A 23,768-nucleotide genomic window follows, 5' to 3' on the forward strand; every position below is an offset into this window, starting at 1 on the left:
CTGGATTAACCTTTATGTTTTCAGCACGATCCCCTGTCCATGGCAAAACCTTCATACTCACTCTTTTGTAATGAAAACTATCTCGTATTTTGACCAAACATGTATATTCTCTCATATCGTTTGTGGTTACCTTGGTAAGATTCAGTACCGTGTTTCCTTGTTGTTTATCTTGATCTCAACTGACTCCTATCTTGCCTCGGCTTCTTTCAGCCCCCCGTTGCCATATTGCAATAACTTCACCGGCCTCAACTTTCTGGCTGTCAAATATAACACAAGTTAATTGAACATCCATCCCTTCCATGACTGTAACCTTTGTTTCTTCAACTTGTACTAGAGTAGACCCTTGAACGGGTACTAGTCTCATGATCACTAGCAGTAATATAATTAAGAAGGCAGCTTTGCATGGAAGATCATCCGGGTTGGAGACACTATCTGGGTTTCCCATTGGAACGGTGCCTTCTTTACCCTGGTGTAATGGATCTAAGCATCTATCCCCTGGACCTTCACCGCCGTGTAGGTCGTCATCATCACCTGGTGGGCTCCGCTCCATGATTGCCGTAGCGGATCCGTGATCCACTTCTTAACGTACACTTGGTCTCCAGGCTGGATGTCGTGGACAGAATTCTCCAGCGTGAGCGGTCTATTCTACTGTAACGTATTTCTTAAAGAATTCAAGATTTTATCAATCGCCTGGTCCCCACTCACATGTACTTCTCCTTTTAATACAGTTGCATGATATGGTTTGCCATATAATATCTCATATGGACTTATGCCTACTTTTTCTCTTGGTTTAATTCGAATCTTGAGTAGGGCCAAAGGCAAAGCTTGAGGCCAGTGCAGTTTAGCTTCCTGGCAAATCTTTTTGATTTGTCCTTTCAGGGTTTGATTCATCCTTTCTACCTGCCCACTAGACTGAGGTCTCCAGGGAGTATGCAAATTCCAGGTTATATCTAACATTTGTGCTAATTCTTGCTCTACCCCAGCTATAAAATGCGGACTCCTATCTGATGACAATCTTAAAGGTACTCCAAATCTTGGTATTATTTCTTTTAATAAGGTTTTTACTACTTCTTTAGCTTGATTAGTTCTACATGGAAAAGCTTCCGGCCACCCTGAGAATGTACATACGTACACTAACAAGTATCTGTATCCCTGTGCCCTAGGCAATTCAGAAAAATCATCTTGCCAGTAATCTCCTGGTTGTGGCCCGACTTGCAACTTTTCTATTTGTATTTGTCTCCTAACTACTGGATTATTTTTCAAACATACCGGGCACATTGCATTAACTCTTTTGCCATTGTTAACATCTGATTAGAGATTATCTCATTCTTCAAAAATTTTACCAATACTTCTGCCCCCCAATGACATTTATTATGTTTTGATTCTAAAATAAATTTCATTATGCGGGTAGGTGCCACTATTTGTCCCATTGGTGTAACGTACTACCTAAGTTGATTCCTCTGTGCCCCTAGCAAGTTTATTAGTTTTCTATCTTCTGTTGAATATTTGGGCTCCTGATTCAGGTATGGGGTAGCCGGATTTGTTCTTACTAGTACTAATGCCATTTGAGTCCATACTTCCCGTGCCACTTGCCGTGCTGTAACATCAGCAAATCGATTTCTTCTGTAAACGTCTCTTTCTGCAGTCTGATGTCTTCTAACATGCATTACTGCAACTGCTTTGGGACTGTGTACCGCATCCAGTAGCTGTAGCACTTCTTCTCGGTGCTTGATGTTGGTTTTCTGTGAATTCAAAAGCCCTTTTTCCTTCCATAACGCCCCATGTACATGAACCACACTAAAGGCATATTTAGAATCTGTCTAGATATTAAGTCTTTTGTCTTTGCTCAAATACAGGGCTCTGGTGAGTCCAATCACCTCTGCCTTTTGGGCCGAAGTTCCAGGTAACAAAGCCTTTGCCTCTATTACCTGATCTAATGTTACCACTGCATACCCGGCATAGCGAGTCCCATTCTCGACAAAACTGGATCTATCAGTGTATAGTTCTCATTCAGGTTCTTCTAATGGTTCATCTTTTAGGTCGGGTCTGCTGGCATATACTTGTTCAATTACTTCTACGCAATCGTGCACCAGTCTCCCAGCCTCCCGGTCACTGCATAAAAACTCTGCTGGATTAACATGATTAGTAGTCTTTATTTCAATATCATCCTGTTCTCTCAGGATGGCTTGGTATTGCAACACTCGACTGGATGATAGCCAGTGACCCCCCTTTTGCTCCAAAACGGCCATGACCATATGGGGAACAAGCACTTTCATTTTTGCCCCCAAAGTCAATTTCCGGGCCTCTTGAATAAGAATTATTGTTGCCGCCACAGCTCGTAAACATGAGGGCCACTCGGAACTTACTGAATCTAGTTGTTTAGAGAAGTATCTTACTGGCCTCTTCCAGGATCTCACCTTCTGGGTGAGGACTCCTAATGCCAGTTTTTGCCTCTCATTCACGTACAACTGGAATTCTTTGGTCAGGTCAGGGAGTCTTAGGGCTGGGGCTTCTTTTAGTGCTTGCTTCAATTCTTGGAAGGCCTTCTTTTGCTGTGTCGTCCACTCTAACTGATGCTGCTTCAAGGCTTCATATAGTGGCTTGGCTAGGAGACCGAAATTCATGATCTACAGTTGACACCATCTCACCATTCCTAGAAAAGATCTCAATTCTTGATGGTTATGAGGCAAAGGAATAGCACATATTGCCTCTATTCGGTTTACTCCCAAACGTCTCTGCCCTTGTGTGATCTCACAACCGAGGTAAATAACGCTATTTTTGACCAATTGAGCTTTTTCCTTAGAAACCTGATACCCTGCTTGGCCAAGCATATTGAGTAATTTAATTGTTAATTCTACGCACATTTCCCTTTCTTTAGTAGCCAGAAAAATGTCGTCCACGTACTGCAGGACTACATACAAGGATGGGGATATTGTTACCTGGGTTATCTTCCATTCCTCTAGCTCCTTGGCCAGTTGGTTTCCAAAAATAGTAGGGCTGCTTCTTTCTCCCAAAATCAGGACTCTCCCACTCGAAGGCAAAATATTTCCTACTCTCTACTGCTAGTGGGATGCAGAAGAAGGCAGCTTTAAGGTCAATCACTGAGAACCATTTAAACTCCTCCGATACAGATGTTAACAAGGGATAAGGATTAGCAACAACTGGATGTATGTCTTTCACTATTTCATTAATAGCCCTTAAGTCCTGTACTAAACGGTACTTACCATTAGGTTTCTTTACTGGAAAAATTGGAGTATTATACTCCGATTCACATTCCTGTAATATTCCTTGAACTAGATATTGTTTAATTAACGGGGCTACTCCCCTCCTTGCCTCAAGCTTCAAGGGGTATTGCTTTATCTTCACTGGTCGGGCCCCTTCCTTTAGTTCCACCTTTACTGGCTGCGCAGCTTTAGATTTTCCGGGGACCCCTGACTCCCATACCCAGGGTACTACAGCCTGCTCAATTTCTTCTGGAATAGGAGAGGCATCCACTTCCTTGATCACAAAAATGCCTGCTATTTGTTCCTCAGGTATTTCCAATTTCACTCTTCCCTCTTCAAATATTATTTTCACATTAAGTCGGGACAACAGATCTCTGCCAAGAAGGGGTGTGGGGCAGTTTGGCATATACAAAAATTGGTGATCTAATTCCTTCCCCCCAAACCTAAGATTTAAAGGTTGTAAAAATGGTTGTTCCTCTAGCTTCCCTGTTGCCCCCACCACCTGTACCGTTGTGTCACTCAAAGGTCCCAATCGTCTATTGAGTACAGAATAAGTAGCTCCAGTGTCTACCATAAATTCTTGATCCTTTCTATCTATTTCTAAAACTACCCTCAAATCCTTTTCTAGTCAGCTTTGATTCTGATAGTTTCCCAAAACTAGTGCTTGAGCGGCCTCTGCTGATCTTCCCATAAATCCTCCCACAGGAGCGTTCTCCATTGGACCTGTCCTTAATCCCATGTTTCCTATGCCCATACTTCTTCTAACCGGGCATTCATTTTTCCAGTGTCCCAATTGTCGGCAAAACGCACACTGGTTTGGATCCAACCTCCCCATGTTAGGTGCAAACCCAAATCCTCCCCGACCTCTTGCCAACCCCCTTTGTCCGCGATTAGCTCCTCCCCGACCTCGACCCCTAATGGGTCTTCCTCCTGCCCCTGTCTGTTGCATTACAGCCAGAATACTAGCTTGTTGTCTTTTTGCAGTTTCTTTTTCCCTGTTGTTGTATACCTTCCACGCTACCTCCAGCATTTTATCCAAATTCCTAGTATCCTCTCCTTCCAGCTTTTGTAACTTTTTCTTAATATCCTCTTGTGATTGCCCCATAAACAACAATGCAAATTGAAGTTTTCCTGATTGATGCTCTACATCTAAATTAGTAAACTTCCGAGCCATGTCTTTTAATCGTTCTAAAAAGGCAGACGGAGACTCATTCTTGTCCTGCTTGACCGAATACAACTTAGACCAGTTCATAGTCTTAGGTATTCCTGTCCTAATTCTTTCTACCAACAATTCCTGATATCGTTTTACAGCCCTTATTCCTCCCGTAGAGTTTGGGTCCCACTTAGGTTCCTCACTTGGTACCAATTCATCGACTGTCTCATTTAGTTGTCTCAACCGAATTTCCTCACAAGCCTTTTCTCTAGTGGCTCTAATAACCATTTCCTTTTCCGTGGAATCCATTATAGTATCTAATAATACCTGTAAAGCATTCCAGTCTGGATTCTGAGTCTTTATTACCATTTTAACCACTCTTGCCACCCTTTCAGGATCCTCCCGATAACTCCCTGCTGATTGCTTCCATATTACCAAATCCCCGGGGGAGAAAGGCACCTTTATAAGTATCCTTTCTCCCTGTGGTCCCACAGCTTCCCTTAACGGCGCAATTAACTGCGGCTCCTTCTGCTCCTTCCTTCCCTTGCGAGTCCGCCCTGCTAACGGAGTTCTTTTAACACAGTCATTCTTTTCACCATCACCACCATCACTATCACTCTCACTAGATCCCGTTTTTATAGCTATATCCGCAGGGGGAGCAGGGGGCACATTAGGAGCAACCGGAACCCTCGGAGGTGCTATACAATAAGACAAATCTTCCTCGACTGAAGGATACAAATTACGCTCCTTTCTTTCTTTACATCCCACACACTCCCTTTTATCATTCACTTCTAAAACCAAGATACGACATTCCTTTTGCCATTCCTCTTTCCGATATAAAACGAAAAACAAATCCAAATATGGTATTTCATCCCATTTCTCATTTCTCCTTAAAAATTGCATCAAAGATTCCATTATCCCCAATTCCAGTATACCATTCCCCGGCCATCCCGCTTCCCCAATCTCATATTCAGGCCACCAATGATTACAATAATCTATCATTTTACTTTTATCTAATTCTTAATAATACCCTTCACTTTTCCACCGTTTCAATATACAACCTAATGGTGTATTTCCAGGTATTTTACCATTGGCTTGCACTAAGGTTTTAAAAGTTTTAAAAGACATCATATTACAGCCTTTAATTCCACCTTTAATCCCAATAAACCAATATACCTTAAACCAATATACCTTCTCGCCGTCCTTCCTTAAAACAAACAGGAGGCGAGTTCCGGTCTTGCGTCCTTAGATGTCTTATGGCCGGAGCCTAGGCTTTTTTTACTAACCACCAAATCCAAATCCAATTATCACCTTTTTCCAATATAAAGCACCTTCGGGCTTACCTTGGCAGTTGTCCAACAGGTGCGGGGTCGGGCACGACTGATGTCTCCCCGAGAAGTGCTCGGTGCCGGCTTGGAGTGGATCGGGACGCGAACGGCCCCAGCAACCTTTGGAGTCCTGCCGCGGTCGCCAGAAAACTGTTGCCCGATTGAAAATGACACAAAACTCGGATAAGTTTTGTGGGTGCTTTATTAAGGGCCCAGGGAGCTTGGGGGACTCACGTCCTAAAGTCCGAGCCCCCAAATTCACGTATGGATGCTTCCCTCTTATACATGCGATTCACAACAAAGTCTCCAAGAAACAGTTCTCCGTTCTTTTTGCCTAGTCTCCAAGAAACAGTTCCCTGTTCTCTTTGCCTAGTCACAGACCCCTTGTGATACATTCTTTGGTTCACAAACAAGATCATTAATCTTCTGCTTATCTTATTCTAAGAGCATTGTATGCTGCCTCCAGACAGGTTAGCATTCTTACTTTCCTGCACTAGTTTAAATATTTATTAAATCCCTAAGACTACCTGCTAGGTTACACACAAAACCCAACACACTTTCAACGGCTACAAAACTACTTTTTAACAAACCAGTTCACACACAACTCACTATAATTAAATATTTTGCTAAATTTCATTTCTTTTCCAACAGCGTTACCAGCTTTTCTAATTGGCTTAGCAGTGTGCCAATTATCAGAGCTAGCCAGCGATTAGTTTTGCCAGGCACAGAAGAAGCTGCTAGCGGCTCCTCACAGAGAATCACTTCCGTGGTTTTTTCCCCTTCACCAAAAATCAATTATTGCTAAACCAGCACAGACACCTTAGCTCTTACCCTGTCCTTTTCACTGCTAGTTCACGGCTCCAACAAAAAAACACAAAACAATGAAAACCAAGAAAATAATAACAAGGTGTTTTGCTTGATACTACCCTGGAGAAGTAGAGTTTGCTGACCATTCTACTTGGAAGCAGTGTCATGCTACTGGTGCATGCACCATGGCTTGAGAATCCATCTCTTGATAGCAACTGCCTGCAGCTCAAGGTCCATATATAGTCCTGATGTAGAAATAGACTGGTTTCCTAAGGAAACAAGGCTAATGTCACACTGGGTTTGTGTATATGTGAATGCACACATAAGCTCCTTGCCTGCCTGCATGATCCTTTCTTCAATGTTGTTAGAATATTTTGTCCAGTTTTAATAAAATTTGATGCAAGAACAGAAATCTTTGTGATAAAATACTCCAAAAACTTCTGTTCAACTTATTCACTGGCCAGAAGAAATGGACCCCTGTGGGAGAGGAAAGGGAGTGCTGCATGCAGAAAATGATGCTGGAGTAACGCAAGCACGTACATGAAGGACTGATAGCCCTGTGCATCCCAAAACCTCTGCAAACAAAGACAGAACCAGTAAAGAGGTTTGCAGCTCTGGGTGCACATGCCAGTGTGTCACATCTCTAACACATCTCTGTTAGCCTGGAGACCATGGTGCTTTTGAAACAACCAGTGTGCACTGACTTGGCCAAGCCTTTATGAGGCTGCCAGGAACAGCACCTGTCCCCTCCTGTGGTTCAGTAGTGGGGGACCTCCAGCTGGACCGCCAGCTGGACCCCCAGCTTCCTGCACTGGTCCCACTTACTTCCCCTATTGCTTCCCTGCAGCATCTCCTAATCCCTAAAACCAGCACTGGGGACATTTTATCATGGTTTGAGAAGAGACACCCAGCACAAGCAAACAAGGAAATGTCACAGAAGGCCATTGAAATTTAGCAGTGGGAGGGAGGGACTTGTGCAAAACAAAACCTGTCCTTGACACAGATGGCTCCCGCAAGCCCTGGTCATATGGTAGCTAATTAAATACACTAGTCTTCCTCCTTTGGCACTCCATATTCAGCAGTAAAAGCCTGCTTACACCTCTCCACATGCTCCTCCTGCCTCCAACACTGCTTTTCTTTCAGTTCTTCCACCTCTGCCTCTGATTTTGCATGGGTATATTGGGTTTGCATGGCCTGTTTTTTGATCTTGGGAGGCCACAGAGGTGGCTTCTGTGAGAAGCTGCTAGCAGCTTCCACAACATTTGTCAGAGCCAATCCCTGATGGCTCCAAAGATGGAAGTGCTGCTGGCCAAGGCTGGGCCAATTAGAAATGGTGGTAATGCTCCTGTGATAACATATTTAAGAAGAAATGAAAACAAAACTTGTTTCACAGTTTTAATTTCAGTCACAGACGAGTGGAGTAAGAATATATGAGACAAACAACAATGTAGAAACAAAGGTCAATGGGGAAGAAGGGGCAGGAGGTGGTCCAGGTGCCAGAGCTGAGATTCTTCTGCTGGCCATGGTGAAGACCATGGTGAAGCAGGCTGTCCCCTCTGCAGCCCAGGGAGATCCACCCACAGCTCATGGGGGAGAAGCTCACACTGGAGCCAGTGGATGCCTGGGAGGAGGCTGTGATCCTGTGAGAGACCCATCAGAAGAGGGGCCCTGCTTCCAAGCTGGAGCAGTCTGTCCTTGAAGGACTGCACCCCGTGGAAGAGTGACCCACACTGAAGCAGTTTTGGGAGGACTGTTGCCTATGGGTGTCGGTTTCTCGGCTGTTTAGGTGACCTGGAAAGGCCCGGGGTGGCCTTGGACAGCCTGCGCTTCAAAGGACGAGAAGAGGCTTCAGATCTTTTCTCGGTCTCGATGTTTATTAATTGTTTATCTAAAAGATTTTCTCTTGGCCCGACAGCGGTCTGCTCAGCAGCCAGCCATGAGCACACTCTGAGAGCCCCTGGGGTGGTCACCTATCTTTATACTCAAAGTTACGTATACAATATTTATCATTTTTCCCCAATGCCTTTTACCCTTATTAACCAGTGCACTTTTAGTAATAACCAATCCCAAAGTGCCAACATCACCACAGAAGATGGAGGCCAAGAAGAAGAAGAAGAAGAACAGGACACGCCCCAATTCCTCCATCTTACTTCTTTAGACCCCCCTGTACAGAAATCCTAAACCCTGTGTCTTACACTCTAATTAACTTATCCCTTCACCATTTACCCCAGTGAAATCCTCCTATCCTCATACAGGTGTCGTTTCCTGTGTAGGATCAAAGTCCAGCCACCAGACACTTCTGGCAACATTCCAGGACTCCTGAGCCCCCCCAAGGGTGGTCTCGGTCACTCCGCACCTCAGTCCTGAGGTGCTGAGATCCCACATCTCCCCCTTCTGTTTGCACCAAGAAGACCTCTTTTGCTATCTGATTCATGGCACGTTTTAAACATGCAAATATGCATGGGACGACAAGTATGAGGACTAGGAGAACTATTAAGACATAGAACCCTACCCTTAAAATTCCTCTCCAAATGGGAGAGATGTCAAAGAATTCTACCGTTGCTTATTGCAATGAATGGAAAAATGATGCACATAAGCATCATGAGACTCATTACTTCGCTTTCATGTGAAATCATTGTTCTGCTTTTCATTCAAGACCCTAAAGAAAATTCCCCAGAGTCCTTAGTCTCTTTTTATTTCTCTTCTGAGTCGCACTTTCCAGTCTGAGTCTCGACTTCTGTCTGAGTACTTGTCTCTTTGTTTCTTGGATCAGCGTTCTCGTGTTCTCGCGTTCGGAAGGGCTTCACGTGCCGCGCCGACACCCACTTCAGACCTCGATCTGTGGAGATACAAGCGAAACCCTTGCCCCCCACTAGGTGGCGCTGTCACCGGCCTTCCCAGCTCAGATGACAGAATGAACTCGACTGCTCTTCCGGTCGACTGCCGTGTCTTCTGCCTGGCTTTTAATTCAGCTGAAAATGGAGCTTGAACACCAGAACGTCTCCCTTGAAGGGATGAGCCTTGGACCCTGAGGGTTTCAACTAGAGGTACCAAGTCTGAAGAAGGTGTGGAGCCCCGGGACTTAGAATCCCGACTACGGCCCCTCCTCGCCCGAGAGGTCACAGGGGACCTGGCCCGCCCCCGCCCGCGCTCTGCTCTCTGCGCATGCGTGCTCTCTGAGCCGCTCCCTGTCTCTCCCGAGCTGACGTCACTCTCTCCCCATTGTTCCACCTCCGAATTCTCCTCCCCTCAGTCTGTCCCTGACTCTGTCTCCTCCTCCTCTGATGCTGTGTCCATTCCTCCTACCGGCATGTACAGCCCGCCCCCCGCCGGCACCCGGGCCCGCTCCGCTATTCGGGCCGACCTCCGCACCAGGTCTGACGTCACAACCACGCGCCTCCTGCGTCTCTCTACGGTGGCCCTTTGGGGCTGCGCAGTTTCCCCCAATTCGCCGCCCGTGTTTCCCGCTCCTGCGCTGGTTTGTGACTCCCCCCCCGGGTTTTTGCGAGTTTTGCCCGCCGCGCGGGTCTCTGCTACCCTGCCGGCCGGGGCGGCCGCCACCCCCGGCTTTGCGCTGACAAAAGCCGCACCGGAACTCGTGTCTCCCGTTATCTCTTCACTCGCGCCTCCCGCCTGCACCGCCGCAGCCTGGCCGTCCTGCTCTGCTGCCGCGCCGCCGTGCCCGCCGCGAGTAAGCGCCCCCCCCGATCCCTTCTCTTCCCCCTGCATCCCCCCTTCCGATCCTGACTCCCCTGTACTCTCCGGGGTTTCAGGACGCTTTAGGAGTTTCCTGGGGTTTCTGGGTTTTGGGACTGGGGGTTTTGATACTATTTTCTGCTCCCTTTCCTCGGGAGCCTTTTCCCCCTGGCTTCTTGAGGCCAGAACTAATTTTTTCCCGGAGCTTTGCTCCCCGCCTCCTTCTGAGGGTCCCACAACTTTTCAAAGCTCTTCCAGTCTTTTCGACTGCACCGAAATGCCTTCTAGCATTATTCTAGCTGGCGAGAGCAGCTTTAACGCTGTCTCATCTTTTTTCATTGCTAAGAGATATAAATGTCTGTTAATTTCTTGCCAAAACCCCACTTCGAATAGCAGGCATGTTTCTGCAAGTGGATAATTGAGCCTTGCCCACAACAATAACTGTTTTAATTATTTCTTTGGGATCCCTTCTGTGTGTGATTGAGCCACGCCTTGTAAGGCGGACAAAATTTCCCACTGTTCCTGGGAGAGTGTGCCCCCCATGTTCTTATTTTTGACCTTCTCACCAAATCTGTCATCCGAGCTATCTGAAGGCTCCCGATCTCCGCCCAGCAGGTCACAGGAGAAGGAATCCAGAGGCGCCTTTCTTCTTCCTGTCTGGGCTGCTCTGCTACGAACTTTCTTCGGCAGAAGCTGAGAGATGGAATTCTCAGTGACTGCTGTTTTTTTGCAGACTCTCCTGGCCGTTTTTTTTTTTTTTTTCTTCTTTTTTCTTCAGGCTTGTCTCCTCCGGAGCTATCAGTGCTCTCCTGGGAACTCGTCCTAGATCGCAGCTGTCCTCTTGGCTCTTCAGCTCTTCAGTTCTTCAGCTCTTCAGGGCTGATCTCCCCCCGAAAGGGTTGGTGGGGAGTAGCCCACGCAGCGAACGCCACTTGCCGGTTTCTCGGCTGTTTAGGTGACCTGGAAAGGCCCGGGGTGGCCTTGGACAGCCTGCGCTTCAAAGGACGAGAAGAGGCTTCAGGTCTTTTCTCGGTCTCGATGTTTATTAATTGTTTATCTAAAAGATTTTCTCTTGGCCCGACAGCGGTCTGCTCAGCAGCCAGCCATGAGCACACTCTGAGAGCCCCTGGGGTGGTCACCTATCTTTATACTCAAAGTTACGTATACAATATTTATCATTTTTCCCCAATGCCTTTTACCCTTATTAACCAGTGCACTTTTAGTAATAACCAATCCCAAAGTGCCAACATCACCACAGAAGATGGAGGCCAAGAAGAAGAAGAAGAAGAACAGGACACGCCCCAATTCCTCCATCTTACTTCTTTAGACCCCCCTGTACAGAAATCCTAAACCCTGTGTCTTACACTCTAATTAACTTATCCCTTCACCATTTACCCCAGTGAAATCCTCCTATCCTCATACAGGTGTCGTCTCCTGTGTAGGATCAAAGTCCAGCCACCAGACACTTCTGGCAACATTCCAGGACTCCTGAGCCCCCCCAAGGGTGGTCTCGGTCACTCCGCACCTCAGTCCTGAGGTGCTGAGATCCCACATATGGGATGGACTCATATGCCAGTAGTTTGCAGAGATCTGTTGCTCATGAGATGGAGTCATATTGGAGAAGTTCACCGAGAACTGTCTCCTGTGGGAGGGACCCCATGATGCAGCAGGGGAACAATTCCTCTCTCTGAGCAGTGGGAGAAACCTCCGTTTATGAACTGACCATAACCTCCATTCCCTGCCTCCTTGCACCTCTGGGAAGGAGGGAGGGGTGGGGGGGGGGAAGGTGTTTTTAAGGGCTTATTTTACTTCTTATTTTCCTGCTCTGATTTTGTTCGTAATAAATTCACCTTATATCTCTATGTTGAGCCTGTTTTACTCTTAATGGTATTTAATGAGTGATCTCTCTCTCAGTCCTTACCTCAACTCATGAACCCTTTGTTCAATTTTCTCCCCTCTGTCCAGCTGCAGAGGGGAGTGAGTGGCTTTTGTGGGTGCCTGGCATTCAGCCAGCATTAACCCATGACAATGGGTTATGTGAGGACTTTCTCTGAAGGGAAAGGATGCAAGATCTCACAGATGTGGTCTTATCCACATGAAAGCAAGGAGCAAGGACTAATGGTGGTTGCCAGAACAGCAGAAATGTAATCTTTACTTGTTTCCATCAGTTTTCCGTGAATCCAAGTGCTACCAGCCTGACTAACACTGACTGATAGCTCTGCATCAGCGTGCCTAAGTCTGTCAGAGAGCCCGGAAAAGACACACTGGAGGGGAAAAGACATGATAAAACAAAGATCTCTCACAGCAAGAAGAAGCTGCAAGCATCTACCCCAAGATCAAGAGAGAAATAAATGAGTGTCCAAGCATATTCGCAATTATGGATGCATGCAAGTGTGAACATTGCACACATGTATATCTCTTCTCATCATAGAGACATTAAGAGTAGATTACGGAATCATATTTTACTCTGTAATTAGGTTTTAGATTCAATAATCAGATCAGATAGTCACCTTTCTATGTAAATATCTATTGTACAGGGCTGATGGGAGGTCCAACTGAATGATTAAACCACTAACACAGCCATAAAACACAAGGCCCATAAAAGCAAGACTGCCCAAGGTACTGCTGTAACAACTGCCAGTGTAGCAAAGCACCCATTTGCAGGAGGAGGAGAGATGACCATTGCATTGCCCAATAACTTTTTCAAGCTCCTGCCTGAGAACTGTGCCAAGGTTTTGTAAATCTACTCACTACCAACCTAAAGTTGTATCTGGGTTTCAAGGAAGGGAGTACAGTCATCAGACCTGTAAACACCACCTCATGCTTAGGACTTCTGGTCTCTAAAGGACCAACCTCCTCCCACTTGCACCCTCTGAGACAAACAGTGCTGTAGACTGCTCTAAAGTTGGACTCAGTTTGCTGGATTTACAACTCTGAATCAAGGAATAGTGTTGGATCCTAATGACATCAAGAGTCAGCATGTCATTTTTACTCATTAACCTTGTGAAGATTTGGCCTCCACGACACTAGGAAGCAGAATGATATGCCAACTGTGCTCCAGTTTATTGCAACACAAAAAAACAAGCCAGGAAATTTGTCTACATCAAGTCAACACCAGATTGATGAGCTCCCAGACCAAGCATCATCACTCTTGGTATGATGTATAATCAAAGGTGACTCTTGAGACAATCTGAGAGAATATCCCAAGTCCTTTGCTGGGTGCAGCAGTATGTGCCACTACAAGGAAAAAACTTATTTGTTTAACAACAGCCATGAAATTCTTTGGGGAAAAGTGTCAACATGCACTGAAGGGGCCTTAAATGCTTACTTTGTTCTAGGCAGCTCTTGCCAAGCACAACATCCTGGAGGCAGTGGCAGCTATGACAGGCTACAAATTGAAAGTTTTATGGATATTTAGGGAAAGATACTAGCACAGAGATCAGCCACAGAAAGTAAAACCCTGAGCAATTCCACCATCTGTGTTAGCAAATTTTCCTAGATTGGCTCAGCTACTGAGCTGCCCCTGAGCTGCCATCAGACACAGTAGTCCCCTTCTAACACCATCACAGTAAGACAATCATCTCTCCTTCCTCTGATCAAAGATTTCCTTCTGCACCCTGAAATGTGTGGAAAATGATTTCTCTGTATAAATCATTAACAAGAGGTTTGTTTTTTATTTACTGCTGCTGCCACAGGATTCCTCCTTTCCCCATTTTTCCCCCCTCCTCCAATATTTCATTTTAACTTGCACAAGTGCCAAATGCACCAGCTTTCCCTCCATTTGGGAAAAACAAATAAATAAATAAAATTTAAAAAAAACCCAACTATTACCCCACCAGAGTGGGTGCAGCTGGTGAGAGAGAGACGGTGAATCTTGTATCTTGATCAGAAGGCATATTTATTAAGATATTATATATAATACATTATTACTATACTAAATAGAATATAGAGAGAGGTTTGCAGAGCTGCTAGCTAAGCTAAGAATAGATAGAAAAGAATCTACAACAAAGTTGTGCTCAAGGACTCAGTCCCCTAGCTTGCACTGATGATTGGCCCTTAATTATAAACATAGAAAATGAGCCAATCAAGGTGAATCCTGTTGCATTCCACAGCAGCTGATAATAATTGTTTACCTTCTCTTCGGGGGCCTCTGGCCTCCCGAAGACGCAGAAATCTGAAAGAAAGGATTTCTGTGGAGAAATGTCTGCGACATCTCACCTTTCTAAATTGTATAAAAATAAAAGAAAAATGCTGATGTGGAATGAACAGGAAATTCCTTCACCTATAAAATATAGAATACTAATAATTCACTAAAACAATCCTACAATATAAGAAAATTGCAAAATACAATGTAAAGAGAATTTGAGTCCATGCAGCTGAGTTTCAGGAACAGTCCATCAGCTGAAGTTGTTTCTTTTGGACATCTGAGAGTCCTTTTGGTCCTGAAACAGACTTCTGCAAAAGAGTTCCATCAATAGTTATCAAAAACCATTGACAGTCTTAATACAATTTGAAACAATTTGAAACAACTTGAACAATTTTGAAATGTCCTTTCTGGCCTTTCAGTGCTTCAGCGCTTCAGAGCTGCTGCCCGCTATTTTCAATCTTTTTTATTTAATTTTTGAATTTTTTTTTTTTTTTGATCGAAAAGCAAAAGAGCAGTAGCCGAGCAGAGCAATGCCAGAGAAGGAAAGGCCCTGGGGGCCCTGGCCCATGCTGGACCAGGTACCCCAAAACTGGCTCACAATGGGGGACCCGGACCGGTAGGATAAACCAGAATCCCCAAAAACATAAGGAGGCGTCGCAGTGGGCCCGGCCCAGGAATTTCTTGAGCCAAACGGCCCAGGCCAAACCCATAAGGAAGGCTCTGCATATCCACAGGCCTGAACCCTGCTGCCAGCACAATGGCAGCACGGGTAGTGAGACGCTTCCTTTCCCCTAAACCACTGAGGCATACCAGCAGCAGGGAAATAGAAGCCTTCCCCAGCAATCCCATCTGGGGTCTGGAGATGTTTATTTCCCACAGCATCACGGCACCACCCCCACTGGGCTGGGGACCAAAGGCAAAACTTTCGGGAGCCCCCTCCCCCTTGCCGCTAGGGCACCAGAGGGGCGGCAGAGATGGCAGCCTCCATGGGACAGCAACCGAAACACCACCCCCCAAACTGCCGAGCTTGAAAGCCGGCAGCCGGACTGCCGCAAGAGTCAGCTGGCGGGCAGGCCCCGCTCCACTGAAGGAGAGACCAGCCTCCGGGGCCGCTTCCTGGGGCAGGCCCGGGGCTGGCAGGCCGGCCATGGGGGGCGCCGGGCCGGGGTGGGGGCCCGCGGGGCTGTGGGTGACGCTGGGGCTGGCCTGGAACGCGGCAGTGACTCTGGCCACGGAGGAGCCGGCCGAGGAGGGAATCACGCTGATCGTGGGATCAGCCGCGGGCTGCTCCGAGGGTCCCGCAGGTTCAACGGCGTTTTCAGCCCCATCCTGAACAGGAACTGTCTCGGCTGGAGGAGGCGGGGACGCGCGGGAACACGCTGTTGCTGCGTCCCTTGGCTCTGAAAGCGGCGGCAGGCACGGCAGCAGCGGAGCTGGGAGAAGCGGCGGAGGGTCGCTGTTGCTTAGCAACAGGTCAATCGGCGAAAGTGCTGGCTCTTCTGCCTTCTCCGACGCTGAGCCGGAAGCTGGAGACGCATCCTCGTCGCCTAGCAACAGCTCAAGGACCGGAAGTGCTTCTTCAGTCTCCGACGCAGGCTCTTGCAGGGGCGTGGAGGAAGCCTCAGAGACCGGTGCCGCCCCCATGTCTGAAGGCGGAGTCTGAGAGGCCGGCGCTGGCTTGAGCGGCCGCTCCCATCCCCCCGGAGAGAGAGAAGGGGCGGGAGGAGAACACTCCATCTGAGCATGCTCCGGAGAAAGAGTAAAAAAAACTTCTTCGCGCCGCGAAGTTTCGCCCCCCCCCGCCGTGAAGCAGGGGGGGCTGGGAAGAAAAATGTCCTCCCCCACCGCGTCTTCTGCCAAAGGTGGTGGAAACAGAGCTTGGCCATAACAGTTAGAGATCCATTGAAAACAAGCTGCTCTGCGTTTCAGGACAGGGAAAAGCTTTATAAATGCTGGGTAGATAGAAGGCAACACGTGTCCCTGACTCCAGACGAACTGCAAAATGGAGTCCATGCATTCCCAGACAAAAGCATCTAAAGCATATAAGACATCAGCAAAGAACCCAAAAAGCTTTGCCCATCGAAAGAATTCATAGATATCTGTTTCTGACAAAAGGAGACCGTCTTCCCTGCACCAATATTTCCAGAGGGCTATGAGTTTTTCCTCTGAAGGGGAGAATTGAATCTCTTCTGGCAAGGCATGTGTCTGCCATACGAACAGCCACAAGCTACGAAGGGCTGGTTCATCAGGGATAGAAAAGTGAACAGTACCTTTTGAAAGAGTCCAGCTTGCTCTGGCCAGCTCCACAGGTCTGCTGCTCTTTTCCATCATCTTTCCTGATGTTTTTCCAGAAGAAAGATCTGTTGTGGTCAGCCTTGGCTGTGAACTCTGTCCAGATCTTCAGTTCTTCAGCTCCAGGCTTGAATCCACTTTCTGATCACTTCAGAGCAACCATCAAATGCTACACATACAGGATTTTTACCCAGTGCAGCAATTTTGCTCCTCTGGTCTTATCAGATTAATTTTTGCTCTTACATGAGGGGTCACCAGATATTACCGCGACCTGTGTGGGCGCCTGCTGGTGAGAGAGAGACGGTGAATCTTGTATCTTGATCAGAAGGCATATTTATTAAGATATTATATATAATACATTATTACTATACTAAATAGAATATAGAGAGAGGTTTGCAGAGCTGCTATCTAAGCTAAGAATAGATAGAAAAGAATCTACAACAAAGTTGTGCTCAAGGACTCAGTCCCCTAGCTTGCACTGATGATTGGCCCTTAATTATAAACATAGAAAATGAGCCAATCAAGGTGAATCCTGTTGCATTCCACAGCAGCTGATAATAATTGTTTACCTTCTCTTCGGGGGCCTCTGGCCTCCCGAAGACGCAGAAATCTGAAAGAAAGGATTTCTGTGGAGAAATGTCTGCGACACCCAACACATCTGATCGAGAATGTACTAGGTCTTGGCTCAGCATCCATTCCTCAGAGCCATAAATGATGGCACAAGGAGGACAAACTAGACTTCGATCCAGGATCTAGCCTGTTCCCAATCTAGAGGCTGTACAAACAAAATATGCCATTCCATTCTGCATGCTTCAAATGATACTAGGAGTAAGAAAGGGTGGATTTTGTCCATGCAGGCTTGTACTTGCCAAGTACGCAGTGATGTCTTGCTTGGTGCTGTATAGTGTACAGAGCATCCCCAGCATCAAGGGGGGACTTTGGGAAAGCAGGGTGTATAAAGGGCAAGCAAGAAGGGCAATAATTTGAGGTATTTACAGGAAGGCATCGAGGCTGCTTTGCCTTGTAGAATGTATCAGTGCTTTGAATTTGAGGGAAGGGAGAGCATCTAGGTCAGCAAAACAAAAAATGCCCTTGAATCCTCATGGATTGCAGAAGAAAAAGCAGGAGGCAAAAGCAGCACAGGACACAGGCTGGATGTTCACAGGGCAAAGAGCAGCCCATGGTGCCAGGACAGCTGATGTCTTAGGATTTTAGCTTTTATATTTTTCCAATCCTGTACTGCTTTAGTGTATAACTCTAAAACTCCATATAGACTGTTAGCTACTGTATTCACATTTTGGTCAGACAAAACAATTCCTCTAGGCCTGAAGCTCAAGGACACCTTACTATCTCAGGCCCCAAAAGTCTAGACAAAAGTGAGTTAGGAGGGAGCAAACTGGGGTATATGACTTCATTACCTGAAGCTGTAATTGGAGGATTAACCCCTGATATGTAAATGGACCAAACTTATAATTGTCTGAAAAACTCATGACTGTCGTTGTCATGGTTTGACGCTGGCACAATGCCAGTGCCTTCATGAAAATACTCTCTCCCTGGTGTCTGCTGTGAGATGTGACCAGGAATAAACAAAGCAGGCTCTTACATATGAATAAAGAAAACTTTATTAATTAAACTACAAGGAAAAGGGAAAAAAAAAAGAAATATACAAGGGAAATGAAAACTTCACAAATACATCTCTTCTCTACCAAATTCTCAATACAATACATTTCTTTAAATCACTAACTCTTGGTCCGGCACCACTCTTTAGAATACTCAATCTTCAGTTCATCAAGAGAAGAGGAGTCTTTCTTGTACTATAGGCTTCCCCTGGAAACACCGTTGAAACCTCATGTGTTTCCATGTCACTCATAGCACTGCTCAGAGATCCTTTGCTATCACGACATCTTCCTTCCATGTCCAGTGCTCTTACCACTGTGCATGGACTAGAGCTGCTTCAAGGGTTTTCTTTCAAGGATGCTTTGTCTCATTCTAAAAAAAAAGGCACAGTCTCTCCTTCAGGACACCTGTCCCCCCCAAATTTTTCACCTCCTGGGGCTGAGGGGTACCCACACTGAACCCTCCTGGTTCTGAGGCACTGCGTCCCCCTAAATGCAGTCTCTGTGTCACAGGAAAAAAAATGGTTCTGTCTATGGCCACACAAGAAAAGTCTAGCCAAAAGGCCACTCCATCATCTCTCCCTCCATTTAAGAGTCTTCTTCACTTCCCTCGTGGCCCATTCCCTCTTATCTCTTATCTCTCTTCTCATTCAGCTCCAGGAGGATCAGCATTTGTAAGGGTTCTATCATGCAAGAAAAGGGTTAAAATTTCAGTCTCTGCTTGTCCGGAGCTCTGGAGCTCCCACGTTGCCCTGCCAGGCACTTTCTCGCCACACCCTCCCCTTCTCTTTCTCAGCCGGCCGCTATCAAATTCAGATGCAGGCTCTCCCTCTCTCTCTCCCCTGGGGCGGGGAAGGGGTGGCTTCCCGATGTCTCTTGGTGCTCCTCCACTCTTTCATCCTCAAGGGCCTCTTCACCTCCCATCTCTGTCCAGGCCCAGGCCTACCGCATGGCTGCCCCTCCCCCGCCCAGCAGCAGCAGCTGGACGGGGGAGGGAGATCCGATCTCTTTCCCGCCGAAGTCCCAAGAGAGCCTCCCAGAGGAGCAGCTCTGCTTTTAACCCCTGTGTGTTCTCAGAGGCGTGCCTGAACTTCAGTGGCTACACCAGGTGCCAATATTAAAATCTGAACACCTATTGGTGACCACAGCATATCCCAGAAAACCTGCTTCCTCAAACCACGTCAGTCGTCCATCTTGGGTGTAGCCTCTTTTCCGGGCAGCCACTCCAAGGCATCACAGTGATGTCAAGAGCATGCCGGTGGAAAGACCCAAGGCCAGGAATAAAGACAAGATAACTAACAGCTGCTGGGGTTAAAAGAAAGGAGTAGCTTTGCCTCTAATGCGAAGAGGAAGAAGTTACACTAGTATTGCAGTGACTTGTGAGGGTTCCTCAGGGTGAGAGAGATGGACGAGAATCTTGCTTCATGATCAGAAGGCTGGATTTATTAATATATAATACATTACGACTATACTAATAGGAATAGAGAGAGAAGTTGCAGAAGCTTGCTAAGCTAAGAATAGAATAGGAATCTAATCACCAAGTTCTGTGTCCAGCAGAAAACAAGGACAAACTCTCCTGTGAGTGGTCAGCAAATCCAAACACTCACAGAAGACCAATCACAGATGCACCTGTTACATTTCACAGGAGCAGAAAATTATTGTTTACATTCTTCTTCTGGGGCCTCAGCTTCCCAGAAAGGACAAATCTTAAAAGAAAGGATTTTTATGAAAAAATGTCTGTGACACACTAGTGCTGGGAGAAGTTGAGTCAGGTGGGAGATAAGAACCTGCTAAGTACCTGCACACCTGAAAGACTTCTCCACCTGAACTATTTTATGATGCTCTTTCTGTGACATGGCACACATTGTTGTAGTGTGTTCTGTTAGTTTATGTAATTACTCCCCTATTTTCTGTATCACTCCCCCATTTTCTGTAATGGTTCTGCCCTCACCAGTTCTTCCCACCATGGTATTGTCTGTCATTTGGTTACCTTGGTTACTCCCGCCACAGTTTATGTCAATCCTCTCTGTTATATAATTTCCCCTCCCCTGTGTTTCCTTATATGTGAATTTGTTCTTCTCCCTGGGCCCAGTCAATCACTCCCCACTCCTCCCAAGCTTCCAGAATGTTCTTCTACCTGGGAGTTATGATTGGCTGTGGCTCCGGGGCCCCTCCCTTATAATGTAACTATTGGTTTCTCCCCAGTGCCTATTATGTTAAGTCCACTCCCTTACCTTCCCCTATTGGTCCTTTGTAAACCCCTCCCTGAGATCCCTCCTCCCCTTTATAACCCTGTTGCACCCTTTGTTCGAGGTCACTCACTGGCTGACACATGTTAGATACCAGCCAGGTGGTCACTCCCTGGTTGACACGTTGGGTTCTACAATAAATCTGACAAGTCTCCAATGAGTGTCCGGACTCTTTACTCTCGTCGGCCAGCAGCAATTCTGTCCGCTGTGAGCACAGCCCGAAGCCTTCTGACGCCAAGGGGTGTTCACACATTTGCAGTTGGGTGTTGGCCGCCCTTCTGCCAGCTGGACACCTGACTTTAAGGCCACACCACGCTGCAACACATCAACCTCCCTCCAAGGCAGCAAAAAGGATTGGGAAGACCAGATTCATTACTGAAATCCCTAATCAAGGACCAGGACTTTGGGTTTTTATTCCCTTAGAATCATAGAATAATAGGATTGTTAAGGTTGGAAAAGACCACTAAGATCATCAAGTTCAACTGTTAGCCCAGCACTGCTATGTTCACTGTAATATATAATGTAAAGTAATTCATGCTTAAGGGGAAAATGTATAAATTAAAAATGGTAAAAGGAATTTAACATCCAACGACCCTCTGACCACGAGCAACCTGGAGACGGATTACTACATCGGAATTACGAAACTCCTGGTGGCAGCAGGACAACAATGCTTCGTTCACTAATGAAAGAACGTGGCAGGTGCAGAGATGGGCTTCCTCCAGAACCATCAGGGAACACCCAAAGACAATCATCACTTGATAGATATCATCAATCAAGATAACCGAAGTCGCCAAGGAACATACATCTGAATACACGACTTCCCCTGACATGATCAGCAACCACCACTACTCAGGAAACAGCAATTGTCCAGCCCTGCACAGTGAAAGAAAGCTTCATACATATGCAGGGTTACAAAAGAAATAGGGGCATCTCTGCCTCAGGCATAAAAAACTGTATAAAACAGCCCCGCTGGAAACAGCATTCATGAACAGAGGGATATCCGATGCGATAGAGGTCGGATATAGGTTCACCCAGCACCGATCCCAGGCTTGATGCTGTCTCTTTGGCTGTGGTTTTTGAGGACCGTATTTTGGTCGTGAAAATAAAATCTTTTGCATTTATTAATTTGGCTTTCTGGTTGATCATTTATAACATTCACCTTAAAACCATTTCCCCCACTAAACCATGTCCCCCAAGTGCCACATCCATAGGTTTTTGAACACTTTCAGGGATGGTGATTCCACCACTGTCCTGGACAGCCTGTTCCAATGCCTGACCACCCTTTCAGTGAATAAATTTTTATTAATATCTAAGCTAAGCCTCCCCTAGAGCAACTTGAGGCACATTCTTCCTGTCCTGTTACTTATAACACTTGTAACATCATCGACTTCATAAGGATGTCAAAGGTTAGGATGAGGTCAAAATTTGGGGGAATCCAAGGTGAAGTCAGTCATGGGTGCCCCCTCTTTCCATCAATGACCTTATGCATCTCTGTCTCCTAATCTGAGTCCTTCTTTTAGGTCTCATCCAAGCAATGTTTAGTCTGTGGGCACCAATGGGTCAAGAGACCCCTGAATGGAGGTATCCATACCACTGTCCCCCAGATGGAGATGAATGAAGGTTTGAATATGGTCCAAATATCTACCTAGCCACCTCACAGCTTAATGTTATTTTAATTGTTGCTCACACTGTTTTTATCAGAGGTTTTCCTTGGGAGGTTTTGAAAGACTGAAATGTTAATGACTCAATAGGCCATTTGCAAAAGCAGCAGGTGCTTTACTGAGATCATGTGTGCACCCACCACTGGAGGATGATCACAACAAAACAACCTTTGTTTAGCAACAAGCTGGATTTTGAGCCAGATAAGGGAAAAGGCTGACAAGAAACAGATTCTGTTGGGTGGGATATTTATCATGCTAATATAAGCATGATAAATGCTAATATAAGCATGATAAGGCTCAGGTGCAAGACTCTTTCTCCTGTGCACTGGGGGTGGGGGGGAGGGGAGAGGGGGAAGGGATTGGCATTGGTGCATTCACACATAGGCCTGAAGGCCTATTCATCCCTTCTGATAAGGCATTACATGAGAAACAGCAGTCATGTCTTAGAAGAGGTCGTAAACCATCAAGGACCCCTGAAGTGCCCCCAGACTAATTTCTGATACCTTCCACCAGAGGACTGCACATGATCCACAGTGTTGCAAGTGTAAAACTCGCCTCCCCATGGGATGTACCTGGGTTTTCTACCTAAACTTGAATGTATGTTAACCCATCAAACTTTGTGTTTTGGGGGCTTCAAGACTGCAACCATCACTTTGAGACATCTAAATTGCAAAAATCAAATCTTGTCTCTGGATCCACAGACGGTGATATTTTTCCTCTCCACTATCTACTTTTAGCCTTTCTTTCTCTTTCTTTCTTGCCCTTATATATTTTCTTAAGTGATATTTTTATGCTTTTATATTGTTATATTTCCATAGATAATAACCAAAATGGCTACATACCTCCTTTCCATAGTAACCAAATTTTCCTAAAATAAACCTGCTTTATATATATATATAAATAAACAATGGTCATTCAGTACCATTAGTGTTTCACTCTAATCCACCCCAAGGGCTCTATTAACAAGAACTTCAGTTACCCTTGCCTCAGAGGCGGGTCATAACACAGGTCTGTTCATTGAGCTAAGACTGAAGAAAATGTTCTGGCCTGAAAATCACACTTAAAAGGCAACATGTTTTAAGAGCAGATGTGTCTTCAACTCTGTTTCTGTGATGACCTCTGTCATGGTTTGACGCTGGCGCAATGCCAGTGCCCCCATGAAAATACATTCTCCCTGGTGTCTACTGTGAGATGTGACCAGGAATAGAGCAAAGCAGGCTCCAACTTGGGAATAGAAGGAAAAAAAAACTTTATTAACTTACAATATATAAAAGAAACACACACAGAACTCGGATGAAAACCTTCCAAACATTCCTCCTCCCCCCAACCAAGTTCCCAATACATCACACTAAGACAAAACCTTGGACTCTCAATTCAGTTGCTATCCCTCAGATCACCAACTCTCAGTCCATCATCACCCTTCAGATAATCAATTCTCATTTCATCAAGAGGAGAGGAGTCCTTCTTGTGCCATAGGCTTCCCCAGGAAACACAGTTGAAACTTCCTGTGTTTCCATGTCACACGTGGCACTGCCCAGAGAACATTTGCCATCGTGACATCTTCCTTCCATGTCCAGTGCTCTCACCACTGCACA

The sequence above is a fragment of the Ammospiza nelsoni genome, chromosome W (genome assembly GCF_027579445.1).
Source record: "Ammospiza nelsoni isolate bAmmNel1 chromosome W, bAmmNel1.pri, whole genome shotgun sequence".
NCBI classification, from domain to species: Eukaryota; Metazoa; Chordata; class Aves; order Passeriformes; family Passerellidae; genus Ammospiza; species Ammospiza nelsoni.